General features: G+C 27.6%; 1 long non-coding RNA gene across 2 annotated transcripts in view; it reads right to left on the bottom strand.

The window, feature by feature from the left end:
• LOC107439389 (uncharacterized) overlaps window positions 1-14,177 on the bottom strand; it is a 144,398-nt gene that overhangs the window by 19,971 nt on the left and 110,250 nt on the right. For both annotated transcript variants that reach the window (XR_011638325.1, XR_001583558.3), the window contains exon 2: window positions 2,207-2,341. This is a non-coding gene — a long non-coding RNA (uncharacterized lncRNA). The remainder of the gene's footprint in view (window positions 1-2,206; window positions 2,342-14,177) is intronic.

The following is a 14,177-nucleotide window of genomic DNA, read 5'->3' as shown; positions in this document are numbered from 1 at the left end:
ATAATTTTAAAATCAAATATAATTTTAATATCATACTTTCTATGGATTTGCACGTGAAAGAAATTTTATCTATTGATTTTAATTTCTAGTTTACTTTTATTTATTTAAATTACCATTGATTTAAAATTGTTTTACTTTATAGAAACGCGTTTTAAAAGCACAAACATAAACAAAGCAAACACGGGGTTTCAGAAAGCTTTGTGATCTTTGAGCTAGTAAAAAATAATTGAATGTGCAGTATAAGTTGAAACAGAACAGTCTACAGTTTTATTTGTAACAATGGCTAATGCTGAAGTTATGCAAGAAAATCATTTTCCGAACATTTCTGCCTAACGGAATAATTAAAATTTGTAAACGAATTTTAGTATCAGCGGCTAAATTAATACCTTCGAGTTTTCAAGAATTAAAATAGTAATTATAATAGTTTTTAGAAGCGCAAATAGTTCTGAAGTTCTTAGAGATTTGACTGGGCATTGTTTGACAAGGTCGGGCATAAACATAATTTTAGTAAAAAATGTGCTAGGTAAAAATGTATTTAGTAAAAAATGTATTAAGACAAAAATTGTATTATTAATGAGTTCAAAAATAAAATTGAAAAACGTAATAAGAAAATCCAACATTTTTTATTTAAAATGTATTAAACAAATGCATAAAACTCGAAAATGAATGAAAATAACTTGCTAATTAATATTTTTATTCATTTTGCAAAATAATTGCATTTCGAAAGCATTTTTTTTTTTTTTAGAAAGCTTACCGAGTTTTAGAAAAAAGTAACGATTTCATTCGACATTTCCGTTACAAATACTTGTACTTTTTTCCTAAAAAAGTAACGAAAGTACAAGTAAAAGTACTAAATTTAAAAAGTAACGAAGTAAGTAAAAGTACGTTCTTTTTACTTGTACCAGCTGTACAAGTAACGAAAGTAAAAGTACTGCCATATATGACTGTGAAATTGGAACTGAAAGTGATTTTCATAACAATAATGTTTAGAAAAAATGGAGAAAAAAAACACTTATATATTCTTGCTGAAAAATATTGTATAATATATTTAATAATTTAATTTAACGGGGATGAAAAGTTTGAACTAAACCAATAATATTCATAATTTTCATAAATGTTCCGAACCTGTTGCAAAAGCTTTTATTTTAAAATAATAAAATTTTCTACTTTTCGCATTAGTCTGAAGAAACACGAGTAGTTTCCCTTGTAATACTTTTTCAGAAAAAAGACAATCAGAAAAAAAAACTATTGCGAAAGATGCTGATCAAGAATTAAATTTCACTGTTTTTAGTTCAAAACCATGCTTTCGTTAAATTTTATGTTTTTAATATTTTTTATAAGAAAAAAAGAGTATCAAATTATAACGTTGCATTTTGAAAATAATGAGCGCATTTATAAAGTGAAGTTTTATATTCGTATTACGTATGTAATATTACACCGTTTTTATGGAACATTTTGTCAGATAATAAAATTTATTTTAATGATATCTCGTTTTCTTAGCCAAGTAAATTTGATATAATTTCGTATGAAGTTTGAAATTTATGTATAAAATGTCTAAATGAATGCTGAAATTTTATTTTAAATGAAAATGTATTTTATATTATTATACTTAGTTACATTACTAGAAAAATATCCAATTTATTTTACAGCCATTTGAACATAAAGATCATTTTTTTCTATTATTTATTTATAAATGGATTATTAGTCTTTTAAGGAAAATATTGACTGTTAATAATGTAATAAAAAGAAAAGAAATATAATATGTGCTTTCATAAATATTATAAAAATGGATTATAAGGTTTTATCAGAAAAATATTGCTGTTGATGAATACAAAAAATTAATATGTTGATCAGGGGCAAATACTATGTAGTTTTCTAGATACTAAAAAAAATATGGTGCAAAATCTGTATAAATATATTAAGTTAAAAATTCTTAAATTTTTTAATTTTTTCAAAACAAATTTTAAAACTTAACTTTAGCTCTTAAAAGAATTTTTTTTAACAGTTTAAATTTTGCTAATATAAAATCTATAGGAAAACAGCTTGCAATCTTTAATAACTCAGAAAAAAAATTTAGTAATGTTAATTGTATTTAGTAATGTTAATTAAATAATATTAATAAACTAACAACACTTTTTTTAATGCTTGTTATGATTAAATAAAATTATAGTGACATAAAAAATGTAAAATGTGAGATAATACTTACCTAAAAAGGCTCCATTATTAAGCGCTCTTCTTATTATTGCATTTGCCCATGCATCTTTAATAAAACCATCCTCTTTTATAGTCTAAAAGAACCAGAAATACAGCTTTATTTTCCTTAAGCCCAGAAAGAAAGCTCCTAAAAAAACAAAGTTTCTCATATTTGCATCATGGTTAACGCATGCTTATATTAAACTTTCAGTTATATTCTAGCACTGACACAAAAAAGCATTTTAAAGGTATAACTAGTATTTAAAAAACCATAAATGTACCAAATGTGGACTTTTGACTTGATGTCATTTTTATAATTATTAATGGAACTTCCAAATTTTTTTCATTACATTGTAAAAACTGTAGTGTAATTCCTACTTTAATTTGGTAATAATTTGGTGTTTGTTAGTTAGCTTTCAAGTTAATAAAGAATCAAGTGTTCATATACACTTTATGTTATTTAATAGATATTTTATGACTGATTTAACCTTTCAATGTTTATTATTTTAGCCACTGAATGGCGGTGTTTAATTATAGAAATTTTAACAGGTTTCATTTTTACTACTCATCTATCCACCATATTGTTAAGTGCTCCACAATTTATACTAATTATAATTTTTTTTGGAACAAACTCATAGCTTAAAAAAATCAATCTGCACATTTCCTGAATTATTAAGGCCTCAAATTTATTTGCATATCAAAATGTATTCTTGCAGTATTGACAAAATAGTGAAGATGGCGAAGGTAAAAAAACGCAGGATAAAGGTAAGTAATTGTTATTTTTGCCCCCTTTTATTCACTTAAACCACAAATTATGAAACTGAAGTGCCTCACTTAATAGTGCATGAACAAGAATTGAAACAAAAATTGCTTACTATACTTTGTAATTAACGTTTTTTGGAGAACTACATATAACTATAAACATGGCTAACTTTTATGATATTTCTAAATTCATTTTTAAGCCCGACGACATGAAGTTTATACTTATTTTATGACCATCGTTGAGCGGCTGACCCAATTACGGGCTTACGACTACTAATGTGCAACACCATAGTCTTGTAATTTCGAGCCTAATCCAGAAGACAAGCGAACTCCTGGATCAAGTATTGAGAGAAATTTGCCTTCGTGGAAGACTTTTTGATGGAACTAACCAGCACTTGCGTTACATGGACAGGAAGACCAGGAAAACCACCCACGGTTAGCCTAATGGCAAGGGGACTCTATCCCATTATCCATCTATATTATCCAGGATATTTTCCGCCGCCACTGTTGTCGGCGATCCGGGTTCGGAATTCGTATCGACCAGCCATCGTCGGGATTCGAATCTGGTCCGCTTCATTGGAAGGCGAACGGTCTATTTTCTGAGCCACCACGGTTCAAACAAAACGAATTATTCTTTATGGAAATTTTAAAAGGAAATACTTCAAATTAAAGAAGATATCTTTAATGTTACTTTAAATATCATATTTTATAATTTTTTTGAGTATACGTTCTCTGATATTGAAGATTTGGTGCTATCCTCAGTAAAATACGCTTTTTATAACCTTATTGCTCTTCTATTTGGTATTTTATGTTGCTCAGAAATATCAAGTATTTTCATGCCATTTTGTCACCTAGACACAATCTGTCCTCTAAAATCACTAAAAGTATCCGTTTATAACATTGTTTAACGAAAACAACAAGTTTCACAAAGTAAGCTATAGAGTCGCTTACTTTTACAAAGCTAATTTGAAAGATATCTATGTAGATTTTCTACAATTACAATTTAAGTAAAATGACGAATAAAAAAGTGACAGGTGACGATATTACAATTATATCAATTTAATATAAAAGTAATTCATATAAAAATTAATATAAAAAGTCACAAGTTAAGTTTATATCAATAGATAGCTGCTTAAAAGACTTAAGCCCCTTTATCAATATTCTGAAAATGACTAAAAGAAATGAATAAAATAAAGTAAATGATTTCGAGTAATTAAATTTTTTTCTGTTGATAAAATAATTTTTTTCCTTATACTAATTACTTTAGTGCACACAGAGCACTTTATCTTTCCTTTTTTAAATAGGATAGGAATTATTTAATCAGTGTGGAATTAAATTACCAGAATCAACAACTGCTGCAACGAGTATTGTTAAAAACACAAAGAATGCCCGCTAATAAACCCTATATTTTTCTTATCCCACTCCTAGTTTTCCGATAACATCATCAATTTCCACAAAATTCAAATGCAGGAGCGTCTTGCATTGGAGTTCTCTCTCCATGTATCCACAACAGTTGCATTTATACTGGAGGTTTCTACTGGGGACGATAATTGGCTGTCCACTGCATCTCATTAATTTGGGCACGAAATTCCTTTGTCAACCCCCGAATGAATTAACTATCCTTTCTCAGCATTCTCCTTACCTTGCAAAGGGGATCACTTTCTTCAATGGTTTTCCAATCCTCTCAAACACAACTATATATATATATATATATATATAGTTCATAAAATATAATTTTCGACATCATGGCAATATCTAGAATACAGTATTAGAAGAGAAATTGTTTCTTTTACTGTATCGTTCCAGAAATAGTAAAGTGGACAAAAAATCATATTTTAATGCCTGGCATGGTTGCTCTCAGGTGACCGAGTTTCAAAGTTTGGATGAAACTATTATTTATTTGTATCCGAACAAAATTTTCTGTAAAAACAATTTGACTAATATGTAGTAGAAAAAATTTTTCTACCAGACATGTTGAAGAAGAGATAAAATTAATGAGAAAATTTCCAGTTTTACTCATGTGTTTAATCTTATCTCTTACCCTTTTAATCATCAATTAATAATGTCTGAATATTTCTTAATTTCTTAGTTACATCAATGATACACATTTTTGCGTTCAACTTGTGTTTCAGCATTCACAGAACAATCAAGAAGAAAAATAAGCAATTTTTAGTCACGTAACAGCACACTATATGACCGCCATCTTGAAATCTGTTTAGACGTTAATAGGTCTTTCTTAAAGAATTATAACCTTGATGAGTTAAACGTCTCTTTTGGGCTAAACGTTTAATGTTAAGTGTTCAGAGAGGAATGAGAAAATTCAATTACTAACCCCCCCTGGTGAGCGGTTTGGGTTTATTACACGAGTCATTAANATATATATATATATATATATATATTAAAAATATAGAGAATGCAGGGGAAATAATCAATATTAAGTAAAAGAGAAGAAAAAAGATTAATAAAATAAATATATCTAAACATATATAAAAAAAAATATTAAAAAGCCGGAAAACAAAATAATGAAAAGTTATAATCTCGTCATCAGTTCGTACGATTATATACGCAGAAAGAAGTACTTTCTAATATTGTATTAATATAGCCAAGGCAAAATATATCAATACAATATTGTCTGGAGCACTAAAAAAAATTGAAATGAAAATAGAACACATTAAGTAAAAAATGTACGAAAAAAAAATATATAGCAAAAAACAGAAAATGAAATATAAGAAATATACAGAACAAAACGTAAAATGTAATCTATAAAGCAAGTAGCAATTTCAAATGGCACGTAATGGAATCTTTCAGGAATGATTTAAAATACTTTTGTAAAAAGATTGCCAGATTATAAATTAAGAAAACAGAACCGCAAATAGAGGTTAGAAGCGTAAATAGAGAGCTCTTTTCTGGCGCGTTCTTGCAGCAGCACTGAAGTGCGTTTTATGTGCTAGTTACCTTGGTTTAGCTCGAAAATGTATGTGTGCAAGGTAATAATATACTGAATAATTTAAAGTTTGCAATTAATATGGCTGATATTTAATTATATATACTCGTATATATAATGCAACGAAATTCGATTTATTTAACAAAGGATAAAATTTAAGTAAATATTTTTAGGTATAACAATTTCTTTTGGCATTAAACTTAATTTTTTTTTATTTAAACCAACCAATGTAAATTGCATGATCTTTTATTGTAAATCATGCTTAGCCCCTATCAATAATCAATCAGGCTAAGATCACCCAAGAAATTTTTGTTTTAATAACCAGTCATAAAATTAGGAAAGGAACAAAATTATATATTTGATTCCTATAGACAATAATAGATGGCAGCACCACCGTAAATTTTCGTGTTTCGAAGCTGTAAATAGAGAAAAAATTATTTGCTTTTAGGAAAATGTATTTATTTCGCATTATTGGGATCATAATCGACTTTTTTTTCGGTTAAAAATCTTTCTTTTCAGAAATTTTACTAAGCCTTTCGATTTATTAAGATCAGTCATTCGTCAATTCGTTAAGGAAAACAATATTAATTAAATAACGTCTTGGGATTTACCGATCAGGGCCCTGATATTAAAATTTTCATGAAGGCGTCATGAAAACACACGTTTCGAAAAATACGGCAATTTTCTATTGATTTGTACATTTTAGTCCATACAACTATGAATTCTTCTATAGTAAAAGTAGAGATGTATTGTAATTTTAATTCAACCCTTCAACATTGAAATACATTTGAAATCCTTAGAAACTGAAGGAAAAGGGAATTGTTTAACTAAATCATGATATGTTAGTTATTTTCGAAGCAAATGTTTAATCTGTAAGGAAATCGTCTTATTTTAATTTTTCGCATTTTATTAAAAGATTGGATGCTCCGATTATTGTAGTAAAATTCTTATGAGTAGTACCAAGTAATTGCGAAACGTCGAGTTCAACATAAAATGAAATGAAATACAACTATAAGTGAATTAAATTTTTTAATGAGTTTATTACATGCGCCTTCCTCTACTTTGAGTTTTCAGATGTTGATATCTTGATAGCGTTTTCGTTTTTCTCTAGCAGAAATATTTGCGAATACCAATAGGTGTAAACCTTTTTGTTTATGTCTTTGATAAGGATTCTAAATTCTAAACATAGGTATAAAGGGTGGCCTTTTCCGGAAAACCATATATATATATATATATATATATATAATCANTTAAATTAATTAGTTTTCTAGTTATTTTATTCTTATGCTACTATTAGTTACATATGGGATAGAATAAGAAATTTGTCATTACTTGCCATAACACCAAAATATTTTGAAAAAAATATATATATATATATATATAAAACTCCACCAATCTCCAAATTTTAAAACTCCACCAACCTGTGTATAAAAATCTTGATTTTTCTTTTAAAATTTTTTTTTTTGCCGTTTCACGATATAAAGCCTAAATGTATTTCTCTCGAAACAGAAATCTGGGCTTATTTTGTAGCTAATGATTTCAGTTGAAACTTTCATAACTGAAGCAAACTTTTTCGAATGCACATATCAATGGATAAAAGATGTTTTTTTCTAACCCCAGACGAAAAAAAAAATTTTTGTTAGAGTAAGAGAAAACTATTGAAAAATGGTTAAAGTAAGCCAAGAAATATAATTTTTTAAAATAAGGCATAAAGAAATAAAATACTTATTGATCAAAGAAGTGATTCTATCATTGATACAAATCTTGGAACAATTAATTATGATGAAAATGGAAAATCTGGAATTCATAGTCAATTTAATAAATGAGAAGAGAATTAATAAAACTGAAATAAAAAAAATTGCGTAATGAAAAGTTAAATATTATGAAAAAGTTATAAATATTCTTTCTCCATTTCATTTCTCTCATGTGACGATAGTTTTGAAGGCATTTTCATTTCTTTTTCAACATTTTCGTAAAAAAACAAGAAATAAAAAGGCAACTAATTGAGAATTTAAGTATCGAAAACGGTTTAAAAGATTCGATATTGCTACTTTTGCATCTAAATTTTCCAAACAAATTAAAGCATCGGCAAATTGTAAATCATGTTATCGAGCTGCATTTGAAGCATTAATCGAAATAGATGGTTTTGAACGACCTATCTTCAAAAACCCATTTCTGAAAATATAAAACTTTAGAATGAGATTTACCATCCTCTTAACATGATGAAGGATATTATTTTGTTCGGAACCAGAACGAAATTATTTTGTTTTTTCCTTTGAAGGATATTTTGTTTAGTGTGACAATTTTTATAAAAATCACATTTCTTATTGTCTCCTCTGCGAGGATACATTTTATGTTTTGAAAATTGACTAGAAACAATCGCGTAGTTTTTCTATTTGGACAGCTCTTTAATTATCTCAATATTTTTTTACTGATTTCTATTGATGCCAAGTGACGTTATCTTAAATCTTTAACAATTTTAAGTCAATTAAGTTCATTTTAAGGACTTCTATTTCATTCGGATTTTAAACAAAAAAAATTATCCTAAATTTAAAATGTGATGATTCTACGCAAGATGTATCAATTTTTTTCTTCAAACTATTACTCTAACAAAACGCTTCAACAACTGTCAGTACAGAAAAAATAGTGCTTGCATTGTTTCTATTTTATATTATGCCTCAAGTTTTGTACTGTTGAAGAGTTAGTTTTATACTATCTCATCGAAAATCTTCTGGTTACCTCGGTTGCATCAGGGCCCGATTAAGCATAGGCAGGGCCCTAGATTATTAAAATTTTTGGGGCTCTTTGATTAAATTCTTTTTTCATATATTTTTTATTTATTCAAATATAAAAGTATTCACATATCTTTTAATTTAGGAAAGCATATTTAAGATAAAAAATAATAATAATAAATTAAATTTTACTTTATTTTGTTAAATTAGATCTAAAAAATAATCATAACATTGTATAATCATAACATATACATTTGAAATTGATTTTTTCTCTGAAAAAATCATTGCTTTTCTTAATTTTTTAAAATTTATTTTCAAAAAATCCATTTCAAGGGGGGTCCTAATCAATGGGGGCCCCAGGCCATGGCCTAGTCTGACCTAATGAGTAATCTGGCATTGGGTTGCATGATAGGTTTTTAAATGCTTTGAAGGTGCCTCTATTCCAGGTAAAGATTTTTAAATTTGGGAGGCATTTTAAATTTACTTTGAAGATATCTTTGCTCCCCTCCTCTTAAAAACAGAATTTCTTGGATTGTGAGCCATTTCGCAACCCTTTGTTTCCAATTCTTCTATCAGCTGGATTTAAAATAAAGTACAAAATTCGTTCCTTATTACAGAGTAATTTGAATGGTAATCTTACATGATCCATCAATCAAAATCATGGAAATCTTCACCATCTGGCTTTAAATTATACTCGAATCTAATTCAATTCAAACATTTGTAAAAAATGTCTTTTTTTTTTTAAAAAAAATATTTATGCTATATTTTTATTTAAATTAAAATGAAACATTTATTGTATAAAGCAAAGAATTTCTAAATTACGAAAATAATTAACATGTTTTTTTCGTACAAAAACTGCATCGTACAAGCATTGCTGTCATTACGCTTGACATTGTAGATTAAAATTATGAAATAACTCAATTTAAAGATTTTATTGCAATATACTATTTGAATTTAGCTTAAGGTATTTGCCTTCTGAAGTTTAAACGTTTTACTTCTTTTCCTTGTTGAAACTAGACGAATCTCACGGGAATTGATAACTGAAAGATGCATTGTCAAAATTTATATCTCTCTGACTACGATTTTTTCAATACTCCGACTCGATTTTCTCTAAACGATCTGAGATAAACTTTAAAATTCAGTTTTTACGCCTTTGGTACATTTAATGGCCAATTCAAATTTTTTTTTTTGTTGACATTCTTCTTCAAGATGTTACACAGAAGAAAGATATTCTCCAATTAGACAAGACAAGAAGACGCAAGCATTGCTGTAACTTTTCTCAAAAGTAGCACCTAGCAGAATTTGCTACTACTACACTTTGTCAAGGAAACAACAGTTTACGATTATTTTTTGAAGTAAAAAGGTGATTAGTGATAAATTGCAATGAATAAGTACAGTATAAATAATGATTCCGCACATAAATACCATTCTCGGGATTTTTTTTTATCTTGTTTTGATTAATAAAAATATCATAAGACTATATTGTACTAGGGAATTATTATTTTCATACAGTACAACTTGCAATATTTTTTGTCAGAAGAAAATTGTTTATAGCACATTTTTTGAATAATAAAGAGGTTTTCAAAATAATAATAATAATAATAAGACCCAATAATTTTTGAAATACAAGGTTAACTATTATGTAACGTTTACTGACATTACTTGCTTTGCTTAAATACCAAAGAAAATACAAAACAAAATGTTTACGAATTGTTGGGTCATACGCACGAGTTATATTACATACTAAACCAGTGCAATGGATGCCAATTTTTTGCAGAAAGGACTTTAGTGCCTTGACGAATTCCTGAAGAAAAAAAATAAATGTGTTCTAAATCTGACATACTTAATCAAATTTGACGTACATAATTTAAAGTGCAAACCATCTGGAAATAAAAGTGTATGTATTTCGTTAGATTTCGGAAGGATAAGTGGAACATACACTTCAACACTATTTGTATTACTTGAAGGAAACTATTTCAAATGTTTTTTCTTGTTTTAGAAAAAATAGAATTTCAAGCTTTTTTATTTATGCAGCCATTTTAGAGAATTTTGTCAACAAATAAAAATGATTTTAATGTTGTTTGAATTATCTCTTAAAAACGAAACGACGGAAAATTTTTTAAACCCATTTAATGTTATAAAATACCTATATAACGAACCTATAACATAATAAAAACTAAACTTTATAAAATCAAGAAAAACTTTAATATTTACTAAGAACAATTCAAATTAAACTTTATAATTTTTCTCAAATTGGGTAAATTTTATACTTGTAGCACGAGGAATAAACTCGTGTTGTAAGGTAATTAAAATTAATATATTTATTTTATATATAATAAATTAATTATTAATTATTATTAATAATTATTATATAATAAATTAATATTCAATTATAAAAGTCTATCTCATTTAAAGTAATAAAAAATTAATTAAACAATTAATTAAAATAAATGATTTAATTAATAAAGAATAATAATTTTCAGGAAGAAAGCTTTTGCTAAAACATTAATTTGTTTTTACTATTTGTGTAAATTCTATATATGCACCAATGAGATTAAGGCTTTTTTATTTTCAAGGTAAAGTAATGAAAATTAATGTTAAATATTCATCTATTTTTAATTAAGAAAAACATTATTTTTATTTCTAAAATTCATTTTGCTTCATTAAATTTGAACGAATAGAGCTTTTCTGCTTAACAGTTAGAGAATTTTATCATTCATATTTTAAGATTAAATTACTAAGTTCAAATAGGTAGATAAATAGAAGGGCTTATAATGCCGGCCGAAAAGCCAATAGGGAATTTCTTGGTGATCTAGAAGTCGACAGATAGTACGATTAATTAGAGTCGCCATCTCGATTCAACTGATTAGATTTTCATATATTCGCATAGATATATTTTAATGAATTTAAATTCTTGTTAATATTAAGATATATTTGAAAAATAATTCCCTACGATACTGGCTAAATGACATGCGCTTCCAGTGATTTTAATAAAGAGAAGACTTCAGAATTAGTTTATGGTCTTATAGATCGTACAGTTTAGTTGCTTAATGCGGAGCTTAACCTCTGATGATCATGAACGGTGAGAAATTTGAGCAAAGCGAAATAAAGCCTTATTGTAGACTAAATTCGTACTTAATTAAAGGAAGCCATCTGAATGACATTCGGTGTTATTAATTTAGAATTATGTGGAAATTATGGAAGGCAGTCAATAATAAATAAATATGTTTCATTAAATATTGTTGTAGGAAATTGATTTGTGTGAAGCAAACTATGAATTGACTTCTAGGAATAAAAATAACGAAAAGGTGTGAAAAACATACTTCAGAGCATTAGTTTTTTTTTCTCGTAAATTGCTTAAACTTACACTATTAAAAATTCTGAATAAAATTATTGTAAAAGGCGACAGCGAATTGCTGTAAGTATAAAACATCAGGCAGGCTTGCGAACGTATAGATTAATGTTTCCCAAGCGTTTGTACCCTGTTTGCATTGAACGGTGGTACATATAGCTACATAGTTGGATGCTGTGTTTCGTCTCTTTCTTTGGTTGCTCAAGGGAAACATTGTCAAAGCCTAGCGATGACATTTTCATAAATTCCGATTCTCTCAAATACTTCCATCTAAGTACGTACGCATTCGATGCGATTGATAATTCTACCACGAAAAAAATCATCATGCATCTTTTGTGTCAGAAATATTCGGTTAAAGCACTGAGAGGTTTAAAGAACACCTGTGAAAACTTTTAATTCTCTGCCCAAATTTCTGATATACTCTCCCGTTACACTCACGTCATGGTGATGTACCACCTGCGGTATTTAGCTGCTTTCATTGATTTGCACATCATTCTAGCAGATGTGATTATTCTACAGCTGAAAATTTTATTTCAATGTTCGATTTCCACGTGATTCGGAATTATCCAAAATTTATGGACATATGCTGAAATACTTGTTATCTGATTTCTGCCGCTATTACTACATATATAGTTGGAAAAACTCCTTTTCTCATGTGTCTTTAATATAACTTAAGCATTTGGTAAAAACCCCTTCCCTGTAAATCTATATTACAAATGAAAAATCAGAGGAAATAACGCTTTATAAAAATACTATCTTATCAAAGGCAGGAATTTTATGAGTTTTATCATCCAGTATAAAATCAGATAAGCTTACTTTACCACGAGAATTGAATTAAGGGTGCGACTGCAAAAAGTAATCCTTCGTGGCTCAAAGGTTGGAGCATTCGCCTATCAATGAAGTGGACCGGGTACGAATCCCACATACGCGTGGTCGATATGAATTCCAAACCCGACTCACACCGACCAAAGTGTTAACGTAGAATATCCTCATTGGTTGATGGATCATAAGTGAGAGTCCCCTCGGCGTCAGGCTAACCGTGTGAGAGTTTCGTGGTTTTCCTCACCATGTACCACAAATACGGGTTAGTTCCATCAAAAAGTCTTCTACGAAGGTAAATTTCTCACAATACTTAATCCAGGAGTCTCTTGTCTTCTGGATTGGGTTCAAAATTACAAGGCTACGGAGTTGAACATCAGTAGTTGTAAATCCAAAAATTGGGTCGACTGTTAAACAACGGTTATAAAATAAAATAAAATGAAATTAAATAAAAACTGTTGAAGCTGTTCATAAATAAAAACTCCAATATTTAAAAGCAATGGTGTTAAATTCTAAGTAGCTACAGGAATTGCAAGAATTACAACGCATGGGTCTTGTACGAATAATAGCAATAATCAAATTATAAAATTAATTAAAATTAATTATTATTTCATAAAAACTAAATTATTATTTTATTAAATTATGTAATTTATTTAGTTATATTTTATTTCATTTATTATTTCATTAATTATCTTTATCAATCAATAAGTAGACAAAGTTATTAAAACAATCAATTAAGATAGTTCAATGGAATTTTAGGGTTTAATTATAGCTACCTATGGATAAAGCAAAGCAACTTGAATAAGCACAGTCAATGTCACATGTATGGATTTATTACTACCTTAATTGAATAAGTAAAACAACAGGAATAAGGCATAAATAATGACATAAATCATTATTTGCGTTTTATCCACCTGATTTTGCTTCAATTAAGTTAGTATTAAATAATTATTATTTTTTTCTAATCATTCATTTTCTTCACAACTTGCTTCATTAACAAATATAATTTGTTTCAAAAAATGTAATCAGAACTACATATACATTTTTAAATTATCGGTAATAATTTTCAAATTATTGAAATAGAATATACATATTTTAAAGAATCGTCCTAAAGAAAGGCATGAGAATTTCAGTAAAAATATCTCTAAGGACAAATTCAAAAATGAAGAATGAACCTCGAAATCACGAGATTTATTTTAGAAATATATTTTATCATTTTTTTTAAGAAAAAGAGCACATAAATTTTCTTTTACTTTTTTCATTTCAATAGCCTTTTAGAGTTATGCTTCAGTGCTAAATTAAACTTTATTGATCTATTAAAGAAAATAGAAAAGATAAAATCTATAAGAAGTAGTTCTCAATATATATATATATA

Source organism: Parasteatoda tepidariorum, chromosome X2 (genome assembly GCF_043381705.1).
Source record: "Parasteatoda tepidariorum isolate YZ-2023 chromosome X2, CAS_Ptep_4.0, whole genome shotgun sequence".
NCBI classification, from domain to species: Eukaryota; Metazoa; Arthropoda; class Arachnida; order Araneae; family Theridiidae; genus Parasteatoda; species Parasteatoda tepidariorum.
This window is presented reverse-complemented; position numbering and strand designations above follow the sequence as displayed.